The sequence below is a fragment of the Panicum hallii genome, chromosome 4 (assembly GCF_002211085.1).
Source record: "Panicum hallii strain FIL2 chromosome 4, PHallii_v3.1, whole genome shotgun sequence".
In the NCBI taxonomy this organism is placed as follows: domain Eukaryota; kingdom Viridiplantae; phylum Streptophyta; class Magnoliopsida; order Poales; family Poaceae; genus Panicum; species Panicum hallii.
In genome coordinates this window covers 7,620,294-7,633,116 of record NC_038045.1, presented here as the reverse complement: position 1 = coordinate 7,633,116, position 12,823 = coordinate 7,620,294, and positions in this window count along the sequence as shown.

Here is a 12,823-nt window from a genome sequence, read left to right as displayed (position 1 = left end):
ACATGACCCTGTCCGTCATCCTTATAGTGGTTGCAGAATTATAAACAAGCAACTCCTATATCGCGCGAGTGACAGGAAATCACCCGACTTCTACCGGCCCTATTAGCGGAGCATCTATGCGATAAGGACTCGGTTCAATACATTGGATTCCTAGTATTCATGCATCTAGGGTTTCATTACAACTCCTAGACGTAATGCATAAGTATATATAAGTAGTCATAGATTGCAGTGTAAATAAAGTAGTGGGATATGTCCGGGGCTTGCCTTTACTGGTGGGTCTGAAGTCAGTAAAGTCAATATCTTCCGAACTTTGGTTCGTGGCTTCAGATAATCCTTTGGTGACGTTCATTTGGTCTTCAGAAACATCCTCCGTAGACTCCGGGGAGATCTCGTAGGTACCGTTGCCGATGTAGTCGCATCTACATGTAATGCAACATCACATTCAAAGTGTGCACACAAGGCTATTTTACTTCATGACAAAGTTGCAATTCAACACTCATTCAACATATTACTTACATAACAAACAAAAAGATTTGAAACTACACTTAGATAGAGCTTCAAGAGGATATCTAAATAGGATCGGCTACTGGTTGAGGGTTACAGCAGAACCGATGGGAAACAATGGGGGTTTAGCTGATTGACGTGCTTAGGTCGTGCCTAACAGAGGCGTGTCTATTGTGCGATCTTACTGATCTAGGGTTGTGTACTTTGGTTTGGGTAGCCGATTGATAGGTGCACCGTTTTCTTGATTGATCGATGAAAACATCGATCACTTTAGTAGAGGGATGATTCCTAAAACAGTTGTGTCTTGACTGAGATGTGCTTAAGTGTTATCCTAGGTATCTAGGTGTGGTTGTATCGACTCGATTACGTCAACACAACTATTAGGTGACGTACGGCCGATTGGAGCGTGGTTAAGGGTGTGTGACCGATAGGTATATAACCGATCTCTCAGTCGATAAATCGGCTGATAGGAGTGTGTGGCTAAGGATGGGAAAACTAAGAATCGATCGGCCATAACCGATATGGACAACAAATAGAATCGGCTTGGATCGGCCGATAATAAGAATCTTAAGGTCGTGCGTGCAACTCTGATACAGTGTCTAGGTGCAGCCGACGTAGAACAGAACAAAGGAATTGTATCGGCAGCAGCCGATACTAGAAAGGTAACAATTGTATCAGCTAACCAGCCGATGGTAGAAGTATCGACCGACAGCTGTTACACGGGAACATCATAAACTCAAGGAAAACGGATGCTTAGCGGCTGAATCAAAAGCTGATGTTGAAACGCAGCTGCAGAGATGTATAAGCTAAGCAACGGATGCACATGAATTAACAAAGATCTTCATACGAAGAGAATCTTAAGGAAACGGCAATCAAGACAAGGATAATGTCTTGAGGGTAAGGATATGAGCACTAGGGTGATAGGGTTAACTAGATATCATACCTCTCTATTTAAGATATATATTCTATGACTTACTTTTTAGTTATAACCCAATGTAAGCATCTAGTCCCTCAAGGTATGTTTCAGTGATTAATGACAACCATTATTGTGACTAATGAGTTTGTGCAGCTTTATAGATCATTATCGCTCATTTGGTTATATGTCAAAAGAGGCCCCTAATTTTCATTATTCAAAAAGACGATCTCGGCATTCAACTCAATAATATGTCAAGACTAAGTATCTTTCTAGTCCTAAGTGTCATAAGGTTGAGCAGGACACTTAGGTTAGTATAGGTTTTATAGTTTTGTAGTGATCGCGCTATTAAGAGGGGTTTAGGCTTAGTAACTTGAGCATGGATATGGTCATTTGAAAATGGATGCACACAATGGTCACTCAGGTTTCTAGAAGCTCAAATAAGTGGTTCTTAACTTATATCTCAAGAAATATTTGGATTTCATTCAAGACTCAAGTCAGAAAAGGCAAAATCAGAAAAATCCTTATCACCGGATTAACCGACGCCTCAAGTTTTCTATACATCGGTTAAACATGGTCTACAGGTCAGAACAAGTCAATACACCGGTTAAACCGACGTTATTTGAAATTGGACGTCGGTGCAGTTGTCCAGAGACTCGGTTTTCAGTTGATCAGTGGACAACTACACTCACCGGTTAAACCGACGCTATTTGAAATTGGACGTTGGTGCAGTTGTCCAGTGACTTGGTATTTCAGTTGATCAATGGATGACTACACTCACCGGTTAAACCGATGCAACGACGGTTAATCTGCCCAAGCTGTAACGGCTAGTTTTCAGAAGAGGCAGTTTACATTCACCGATTAAACCGACGATGACTATTGGAGGGACGTCGGATTAACCGGCGCTACGCAGTTTTTCTGGCAGCTTTTTCTCCAACGGCTCTATTCGTGTGAGCTGCCCATATATACCCCTCCAATGGGTCATTCTACTACTCTTGACACCAGGCAACACCCAAACATACATACTATAGTCAAGAGCCACCTTGAGCTTCAACATTTCATACACTTGTTTTTTCAATCATTCAAGAAGCAAGATTAAGGACTTGAGTAGAGAGAAGCTTGTGTGCATCCATTCTTGGTGATTGGTTCCTGCTCAAGTGAAGGCCTTAGCTTGTTACTCTTGGTGATTGGCATCACCTAGGCGATCTTGGTGATCGAGGTGATTCTCGCGGAGCTTGCCAAGGATTGTGGAAGCCCGGAGAAGAGATTTGTACGTGGCTTGATCTCCACCACACCGGGATGGTGAACGGAGACTCTTAGTGAGCGCCCTCGTCTTGGTGACTTGGGAGGTGACAATACTCTTTGTGAGTGTCACAACGTGGATTAGGGGTGTGTGCCAACACATCGACACCACGGGAAAAATCCGATTGTCCCTTGTCCACTTTACTTTCTCAAGCATTATCTATCATGCAATTCATTCATGTGCTTGATTTAGGGATCACTAGTTAGCTCTACCTTGCTAGGCTTTATCTCCTTTCATCTTATCTAGCTTGTGTAAGTTGTTTAGTTATCCGGTTGGTGAATTGGTGCCTTTCTAGTTTTTGCATAGGTTAAGGTTGCTTTATCTTGTTTTAGAAATTGAAAAAGGCCCAATTCAGCCCCCCTCTTGGTCCATCGATCCTTTCAATTGGTATCAGAGCCTCGTTGCTCATTTGGATCATTAGGCTTCACCGCCTAGAGCTATGGCCAAGATGGGTGGTTCGCCGCCTCACTTCGAGGGCAAGAACTTTGCCTATTGGAAAGTTCGCATGGCCGCATACCTTGATGCGATTGCCCCCGAAGTATGGTTGGCAACTAAAGTCGGGTTCACCGGAGATCCCACCCCCGACCAATTAAAATGGAATGCTAGAGCTAGAAATGCAATTTTCGAAGCTATTAGTGAGGAGGTCTTTGCTAGAGTTAATGGCATGGACCTAGCAAGTGATATTTGGAAGGAGCTCATTGAGATTCATGAAGGTTCCACCAAAGTACGTGAGCAAAAATATCACTTGTTTAGAGCTAAGTATGATTCCTTCAAAATGCTAGCTCATGAAAATTGCAATGATATGTATTCTCGCTTGAATGTCATTGTCAAGGACATTAATGCACTTGAAATATCCAAAATTGACAGTGCATCCATCAATCGCAAGATCCTCATGCTACTCCCGAAGCCCAAGTATAACATTATCAATGCTATGCTTCAAAAGGAGGATCTCGCCACAATGGAAGTAGGAGAACTTGTGGGCGAAATTCGCGCTCATGAAATGAGCATTCTTGGTATGTCCGAAGAGCCAACATCAAGCAAGTCAATTGCTCTAAAGACCAAGACAAACAAATCCCGCAAGCTCAAAATGGTCAAACAAGACTCAAGCTCAAGCAATGAAGAAGATGATCATCATGAGAGCTCATCCGATGTTGAAGATGATGGAGAACTTGCTCTCATGATGAGAAAGTTCACACGCTTGAATGAGAAGATTAATAAGAAGGGCTTCAACTTTGACTCCAAGAAGGGAATGTTCCGGCCAATGGATGTCAAGAACAAGATTTGCTACAATTGTGGCGAAAAAGGACACATCCGTCCAAATTGCCCCAAGCCGGACAAAAGAAGCAAGGACAACAAGAGTAAGCATCGCCATGATTCAAGCGATGATGAAGAAGAGGAGAGGAAGAACAAAAACAAGAGATTTGGGAAGAAGAAGACCCATGACAAGAAGACCAAGCTCTTCCCAAAGAAGAAATGGCATACCAAGAAAAGTTTCTTGGTGGAGAAATAAGAGTGGGTGACCGATGTCTCATCAAGCGAAGACTCAAGTGATGAAGAAGACATTGTCACCATCGCCCTCACCAATGAAGAACCATCTCTACCTCCACCTCCTATGTGCCTCATGACAAAAGGTAACACCAAGGTATGTGAGGTAGATAGTGAAGATGATAGTGATGAAGAGCTTGATCCAAATGAATTTACTAACCTCATCAATGAGTATACATCCGTCATCAAGAGGGAAAAGGGCAAAGTTAAAATTCTTGAGAGCACTCATGCCAAGTTAGAGCTTGCCCACTCCGACTTACTTAGTAAGTACAATGACTTGCTCAAAAAGCACAATGAGTCACTTGTACTTGCTAAGCAAGTTGAAGAGAGCCACAAAAAGCTCAAACAAGAGCATAGGGAGTTGGCTCACAAGTATCAAGAACTTGAATTTGCTTATGAAGTAATTGACCCAAGTCTTGAGAAAGTTGTTCATGAAAAAGTCAATGCTTCTACTTCATGTGATGACCTACTCATTGATGCATATGCCACTAATGTTGTGCCCAAGCTTGCCTCTTTTAGGGAAAAGGAATTGATGGATCAAGTGGCAAGTCTCAAGAGTAGTGTGGAGAAACTCTCAAGGGGAGAATACATCCACAAGGAGATTCTCTTCAACAATGCCCGTGACTATGGTAAGAGAGGTCTTGGTTCATTTCCGGAGCCAAACATGGCTACAACTCCTTCTCCGGAGATCAAGACAAGCTTCATCAAGGAAGTTGGCTCATATTGCCAACATTGCCAAGTCACCGGGCACCACACTAGGGAGTGCACTTTACCATCACGTCCTCTTCCCAAATTACCCAAGAATTACTCATCAATGTTCCAAAATAATCATTTTCTCTTAAGTAAAGTGAAGGGCAAGGTGAAGGCCAAGTTCATTGGCAAAATTGCTAAGGAGTCGAAGAAGAAGCTCCCCAAGCAACTTTGGGTCCCAAAAGCTCTTGTCACACATGTGCAAGGCCCAAAGCTTGTTTGGGTTCCGAAAACTCAAAAATAAATTCTCATGTGTGTAGGTGAACTACAAAGCCGGTGGAAAACATTGGTTACTTGATAGCGGTTGCTCTCAACACATGACCGGCAATGATAGCATGTTCACCTCACTTGAAGACCCCGGCGATCATGAACATGTCACCTATGGTGATAACTCAAAGGGGAAAGTCTTAGGTTTGGGTAGAATTGCAATTTCAAAAGATTTATCCATTTCAAATGTTTTGTTTGTAGAAGCACTTAGTTTTAATCTCATCTCTATTGCACAACTATGTGATCTTGGACTAACGTGTGCCTTTGACAAGAATGGTGTTGTAGTGACTCATGAAAAAGACAAGTTATTGGTATTCACGGGGTTTAGGCATGGCAATATCTATTTGGTGGATTTCTCTTCAAAGCAAACAAGCACCATGACTTGCCTCTTCACCAAGTCGTCTCTTGGGTGGCTTTGGCATAGAAGAATTGCTCATATTGGCATGAGCAACCTCAAGAAAGCCCACAAGAGAGGGATGATCACCGGCATAAAGGATGTCACTTTTGACAAGAACAAGCTATGCAAAGCATGTCAAGCCGGGAAGCAAGTTGCAACTTATCATCCTATCAAGACGATGTTGTCTACCTCCAAGCCGCTCGAGCTACTACACATGGATCTCTTTGGTCCAACTTCATACAAGAGCATTGGTGGTAACCTCTATTGCCTAGTAATCGTTGATGATTTTTCACGTTACACTTGGGTCATGTTTCTAGGCGATAAGGGTGAAACTCCGGAAATCTTCAAGTCATTTGCAAGAAAAGCTCAAAGGAAATATAATTCCCCAATCGTGAAGATTCGGAGTGACAACGGCACCGAGTTCAAAAATATGAAGATTGAAGAATGGTGCGATGAAGAAGGAGTCAAACATGAGTTTTCCGCCACCTACACGCCTCAACAAAATGGAGTGGTGGAAAGAAAGAACAAGACACTCATCACCCTAGCAAGAGCAATGTTGGATGATTATGGCACGTCCGAGAAGTTTTGGGCGGAAGCAATCAACACGGCGTGTCATGCATCCAACCGTGTGTATCCTCACCGACTCCTCAAGAAAACTCCATATGAGCTCATCACCGGGAAGAAACCAAATATATCATACTTTCGGGTCTTTGGTTGCAAATGCTTCATTTATAAGAAGAAAAGGCTCGGTAAGTTTGAAAGTAGATGTGATGAAGGTTTCTTTCTTGGTTATGCATCAAACTCCAAAGCATATAGAGTATTCAATCAAACCTCCGGGTTAGTTGAAGAAACATGTGATGTGGAGTTTGATGAATCTAATGGCTCCCAAGAGGAGGTTGTTGGCTATGAAAATGTAGGGGATGAAGAGATTGAAGAAGCCTTAAAGAAAATGTCCATTGGGGATATCAAGCCGGAGGAGGTACATGAAGGCAATGATCAAGGGGGAGGAACTTCCTCATCTTTGCCAAACACCTCCACGGCACCCCAAGTGAACGAAGATCAAGATAAAGTTGATCCACTACCTCAAGAAAATGTGTCAACGCCAACACCCCAAGTCCAAGAACAAGAAGAGCAAAATGTTCCACCACAAGCACAAGTCACTCATGATCCACCCCAACAAGCATCCGCGCAAATACCGCTAGTGAAGCATGGTCGCATCTCCAAGGATCATCCAATCGGTCAAATCATTGGTAGTCCTTCCAAAGGAGTAAGAACTCGTTCTAAGCATGCTTCATTTTGCAAACATCACTCGTTTGTTTCTTGTATTGAACCCACTAGCATAGAGGAAGCACTTGAGGACTCGGATTGGGTGATGGCCATGCAAGAAGAGTTGAATAATTTCACCCGCAATGAAGTATGGGTCCTCGAAGCTCCTCCGAAAGACAAAAACATCATCGGCACAAAGTGGGTCTTTCGAAACAAGCAAGATGAACATGGGGTGGTGGTACGCAACAAAGCAAGACTTGTGGCAAAAAGATTTTCTCAAGTCGAAGGTTTGGATTTTGGTGAAACTTTTGCTCCGGTCGCAAGACTTGAAGCTATCCGCATTCTTCTTGCTTACTCTTCACATCATAATATCAAGTTATATCAAATGGATGTGAAAAGTGCTTTCTTAAATGGCTTTATTAACGAACTTGTTTATGTTGAGCAACCTCCCGGGTTTGTAGATCCGAGGAATTCTAACCATGTTTATAGGTTGCACAAGGCACTCTATGGACTCAAACAAGCACCAAGGGCTTGGTATGAGAGGCTTCGTGACTTCCTAATCATGCAAGGTTTTAAGATCGGCAGGGTGGACACCACTTTGTTCACAAAAGACGTCAACGGGGACCTTTTCATTTGTCAAATTTATGTTGACGATATTATCTTTGGCTCAACTAATGATTTACTAAGCCATGAGTTTGCTACCATGATGTCTAGGGAATTCGAGATGTCCATGATTGGTGAATTGACTTTCTTCCTTGGTTTTCAAGTCAAACAAATGAAGGAAGGGACATTCATCTATCAAGAAAAATATACTAGAGATATTTTGAAGAAGTTCAAGATGGATGAATGTAAGCCAATTAAGACTCCTATGGCTACAAATGGGCATCTCGACTTGGATGTGAACGGTAAACCTGTTGATCAATCCCTCTATCGTTCAATGATAGGGTCTTTGCTTTACCTTACCGCATCTAGGCCCGATATAATGTTTAGCGTGTGCTTGTGTGCCCGTTTTCAAGCTAACCCTAAGGAATCACATCTTTCGGCTATGAATAGGATCCTTCGGTATCTCAAGCACACTCCTAGCATAGGCTTGTGGTACCCCAAAGGCGCTAGCTTAGATCTCTTGGGATACTCGGATTCGGATTTTGCCGGAAGCCGTGTCGATCGCAAGAGTACCTCCGGGGGTTGCCACTTGCTTGGGCGTTCTCTAGTTTCTTGGTCGAGTAAGAAGCAAAATTCCGTGGCTTTGTCCACCGCGGAAGCGGAATATATAGCTGCCGGTGCATGTTGTGCCCAAATTCTATATATGAAGCAAACCCTTTTGGACTTTGGTGTGAAACTGGGAAGAATACCACTCCTTTGTGACAATGAAAGTGCCGTAAAAATTGCCAAGAATCCGGTTCAACATTCTCGCACAAAGCACATTGATATTCGCCATCACTTCTTGCGTGATCACGAAGTCAAGGGGACATTTCCCTTCAAGGTGTGAGATCCGAGGAGCAATTGGCGGATATTTTCACAAAACCTTTAGACGAGAGTACCTTTGTTAGGCTAAGAAATGAGCTAAATGTGTTAGATGCGGCAAACGTCATGTAAGTTGCCATGTCATATAGAAAAATGCATACATATAGGACACTTGTCTAACCATGGTAAGATAGTGATGAGCAAGGGTTTAGCTAGAGGTGGTGGTCCACTTGTTTTCCTCTAGGCTTGTAGAAAGGCTCATCATGATGAAGCTTTCCGTGGGATCAAACTTGACAAGTAGATTTTAAATTCTCGCTATGCATTTCTTGTCATATAGTTGTGCACTTCATGTTTACCTTTCCTTCGCATGTGGTTGTAGTTTGCATTATCGTTGCATGCGTAAGGGTCACAAAGGAGATCACTTGATGAAAATGAGACTTGTTTTACGTGCAAGATCTTAATTCATGAGAAGTGAAAAGAGTAAAGTGTTAGGTGCGTTATTGCCTAGTGAGCAATGTCATGGTGAGTTTGAAGCCTTCCTCCTTCAATATTCCTATGACATGGCTCATACATTTTAATTTGGAACTTTGTCTCTCTTGCGACTTATTCTTGATTTTGAAAAGAAAAACTATTTAAGTTATTAAGCTATCCTATTTAATTTGAGGGGTAAAGTCGCCTATGCAAGTCCATTAACTTGAGTTTAGTTGAATCTTATAAGTTCATTGGACTTAGTATAGAAAAAGTGAGCTGAGAGAGGGTTTTTAGGTTCACCGGTTAAACCGACGTTCAATGGATCTATACCCATCGGTTTAACCGGCGTTACTAAGTGTCAGCCTCAGCTCAGTCATTACAGGCATTCAACCGGTGTATACAAAGTTTGCATCATCGGATCAACCGGTGAACATAACATGCTTCCGACCTGAAAATCAACTGATATTTGCATCGTTCAACCGACGAGTTCACTTTTCAGATCATCGGTTCAACCGGCGTACTGATGCAGATTTGGCAGAGTTTCTGGTAAACTACACCGACGCAATCAACCGGTGTTCAAAACCTAAGCGTCGGATCAACCGGCGATAAGAACAACTGCGGGGGCCACATGTCATATTTCTCTCTTGACCGGTCACGACTTCTCACTCCCGCTCGTGTTTTGCTCGTCCCCTCGTCTTCGCCCTCGCTCCCGTCACCGCCGCCGTCGTCCGCCGCCATCACCGTCCACCGCCGTCGCCATCCACCGCTGCTCGCCGTCCGCTCATCGCCGCCCGCCGCATTCCCGCGCCGCCGCCACCATTTTTCACCCCGCTGCCGCCTGCGCCCGCGCCGCCGCCGTCACCTGCCGCCCGCGCACACGCACACCGCCCCGCACGCTTGCACCCGTGTGCCACCGCGCCGCCGCCTGCGCTCGCGCCGCCCACGCTCCACCGTGCCATTGCACTGCACCTCCACCAAGCCACTGCACACACGCATTGCATTGCTCTCGCGCATTCACGCCGCGCTCCTTTTCGCTAACTCTAGTTTGTAGCGCCGCACTCTTGGTTCTGTCGATTGTCGAGATGGGTCGTGACAAGAGGAAAGGAAAGGAGATCGTGGTTGAGGAGCCCGCTCGCAAGCGGACTCGCGCAACAAGAGAGGCCGAGAGGGCCGAGATGGTGGCTAAGGCCGCCGAGGAGCAGGCGTCAGCCGTGCTCGTCCGTTCGCTATCAGGGATCCGCCAGCCAGGGGCAGAGGCAGAGGCTGAGGGATGGGCCGAGTCAGAGGTGCCAGGGCCACCAGAGCCACAGCCGCAGCAGCAGCAGAGTCAGAGCAGTCACCTTCAGCGGCAGAATCCGATTCAGATTCAGAGACAGGGCAGTCTGAGCAGTCTCAGGGGCAGGATACACAGCAGTCACCAGCTCTGCGACGTTCTGGCCGCACCCGGCAGACGTCCCCCGTAGAGGACACTTCACCAGCGACCGAGCGTCGCACTGGACCGAGGACGCGAGGAGGTCACCAGCCCCAGGAGCCTCGCAGTCCACAGCAGCAGCTGCAGCAGCTCGTCGAGCCGAGGCCCTAGCGGCCGAGCGCGCAGTGTTCCGCATGGACACTGTCGTGCGTCTGGAGCAGGTGTGCTGCTCCAGAACTTGACCAAGGCCAATGCGGCAAAGGTCAAGAGGCTCAGGTGGAGTGTACAGGAGGAGGAGTGGTTTCCCGTGACACGAGACAGCCGAGTTGATCGCAGATTCTGGACACTTCTTCAGGCCAGTTTCTACGAGACTTATCAGAGGCGGGGCCACAGGATCTTTCCTCACAGAGTTCTTGATTGGGTATCTTTGAGGACAGCTGCAGGGGGAGCCGATGTCAGAGAGCACTTTGCTCATTTCAGGGGACTGCCCAGATTACTTTCGATTGAGAGGAACAGATATATCGAGGATTGGGTCAGGGTTTTCTATGCCACAGCTTGGATAGCCCCAGAGCGCAGAGCTGTTCACTTCATGTTTGGAGGGCAGGTATTTGGATTGTCCAGAGCGACACTTGCTGGGATCCTTGGAGTTGACCTTGTTGACGTCTCTCTGCACGAGATGGTCTACGGTGATGCAGATCCACCTCGCAGGGCCATGATTGGCGGGATTGCACCTTCTCACGAGGCGATCTCACAGTGCTTCCGCCAGCCCTTCCCGGCTTCTTACGCCAGAGTACCGAGCCTGCTGACCCCAGAGGCTTACGCAGTTCACATGGCACTCCGGAGGACGTTACTCCCGAGGAGTGGCTACCCAGAGGGGTTCACAGGTCTGCAGCAGCTTCTACTTCTTCACATCCTCACTCACGAGCCCTTTGATATTGTCGACTTCATCTTAGCTGAGATCGAGGATGTTATCACTGACGGGATGGGCGTAGTACGACAGTTTCCTTATGCTCACTGGATCAGTTTCATTTGCTCTATGATAGTGCCAGCTGAGTCACCCGTCAGTGCAGTCTACAGACAGGACGAGACTCCCTGGTTCCCAGTTTATCGTCCTACAGCACCTTCGGACCGGAGGAGAGGCAGGCAGGCTGATAGAGCTGCCATGGCACGATTGTCACCCGAGGTACAGGCCCGAGTGGCCCAGGAGGATGAGGCACTGCTCGCCGCTGAGGCACAGCTTCCCGGAGGAGATGATGAGATACATTGGTCAGACCTTGAGTCAGACTCCTCCGAGGACGAGGAGTACTTCCCTGCACCTGCTCCAGCGAGTCATGATCACGAGGCAGGAGGTTCCGGAGAGCCAGCTCCAGTGACAGCTGCTGCTACTACTGTCTCAGAGTCACAGGTGTCTCAGCCGTCTGAGCTCACCGCACTTTTGCAGCAGCTGGTCACACAGCAGAGAGAGGATCGCCGTGCTCAGGAGGAGGCCAGGAGAGCCCATGAGGCCCAGCTTGCAGAGATTCAGAGGGAGGCCGCCCGAGAGCGAGCTGCTACAGAGGAGCGTTTCGTCGGCCTCATTGACCGAGTGTCTCAGAGGACTGACGCCAGTTTCAGCAGATGCAGCAGGGCATGATGGCGATGTTCGGGATGATTTCACAGCTATACTCTCACACCGGACTCGCCCCTCAGCAGCCAGGACAGTCAGGCCTTCAGGGCGCCGGAGCACCACCACTTGCAGTTACACCAGCTCCGGCCTCCACTGCTCCAGCTTCCTCCGCGACCCCAGAGATCATGTTCTCATTGTCAGCACTGCTTGGGTCTGCGAGTCGTCCTCTCTTCTCTCCACTGCCTGCGACCTCACTCTTCCAGGAGTCACCCTCTGCAGTGCAGTCAGTTGGCCTCCCGTCGTACCACAGCCACTACCTTCTGGGGGAGGCGGAGAGGTGTCCTTAGTTCAGCAGTCGTCACAGCCGGCAGCATCAGCTCTTACTACTTCAGATGTTGACACATCTTCTGCTGAGCCGGCTACTACCTCCACGGATCCTCTCCCCGGCAGTGCTAGCACCAGAGCCTCGACGACAGCTACACCTCCAGTCAGCTCAGCACCTGCCGGCAGTCAGATCAGCAGCTCCTTCCGTCTCCGAGGATCCACCATCGACGACGACGACGATGATGACCCGGATCGCTTCCTCGCCGTCCCTCGTCAGCCAGATCAGTAGCTATCCTTTTTGTGCTTTGATGCCAAAGGGGGAGAGGGAGTGAGAGTCAGGGGGAGGGTAGCACTAGAGAGAGCTCGTGATCAGGACCTTTGATGTTTCTTATTGTATTATATTTGGTGTTAGTTCATGGATATGTACATTTGTCATTTGAGCATGCTGAGCTTTTGAGACATATCTATGGATTTCGTTTGAGCCATTGAGTTCTTTGATTCTCGCTTTTCGAGTTTGCTTGTGTTTATTCGTGCCTTATCTTTCTCGCTCTCTCGTTATCTATGTTTATGTTGTCATCAATCACCAAAAAGGGGGAGATTGT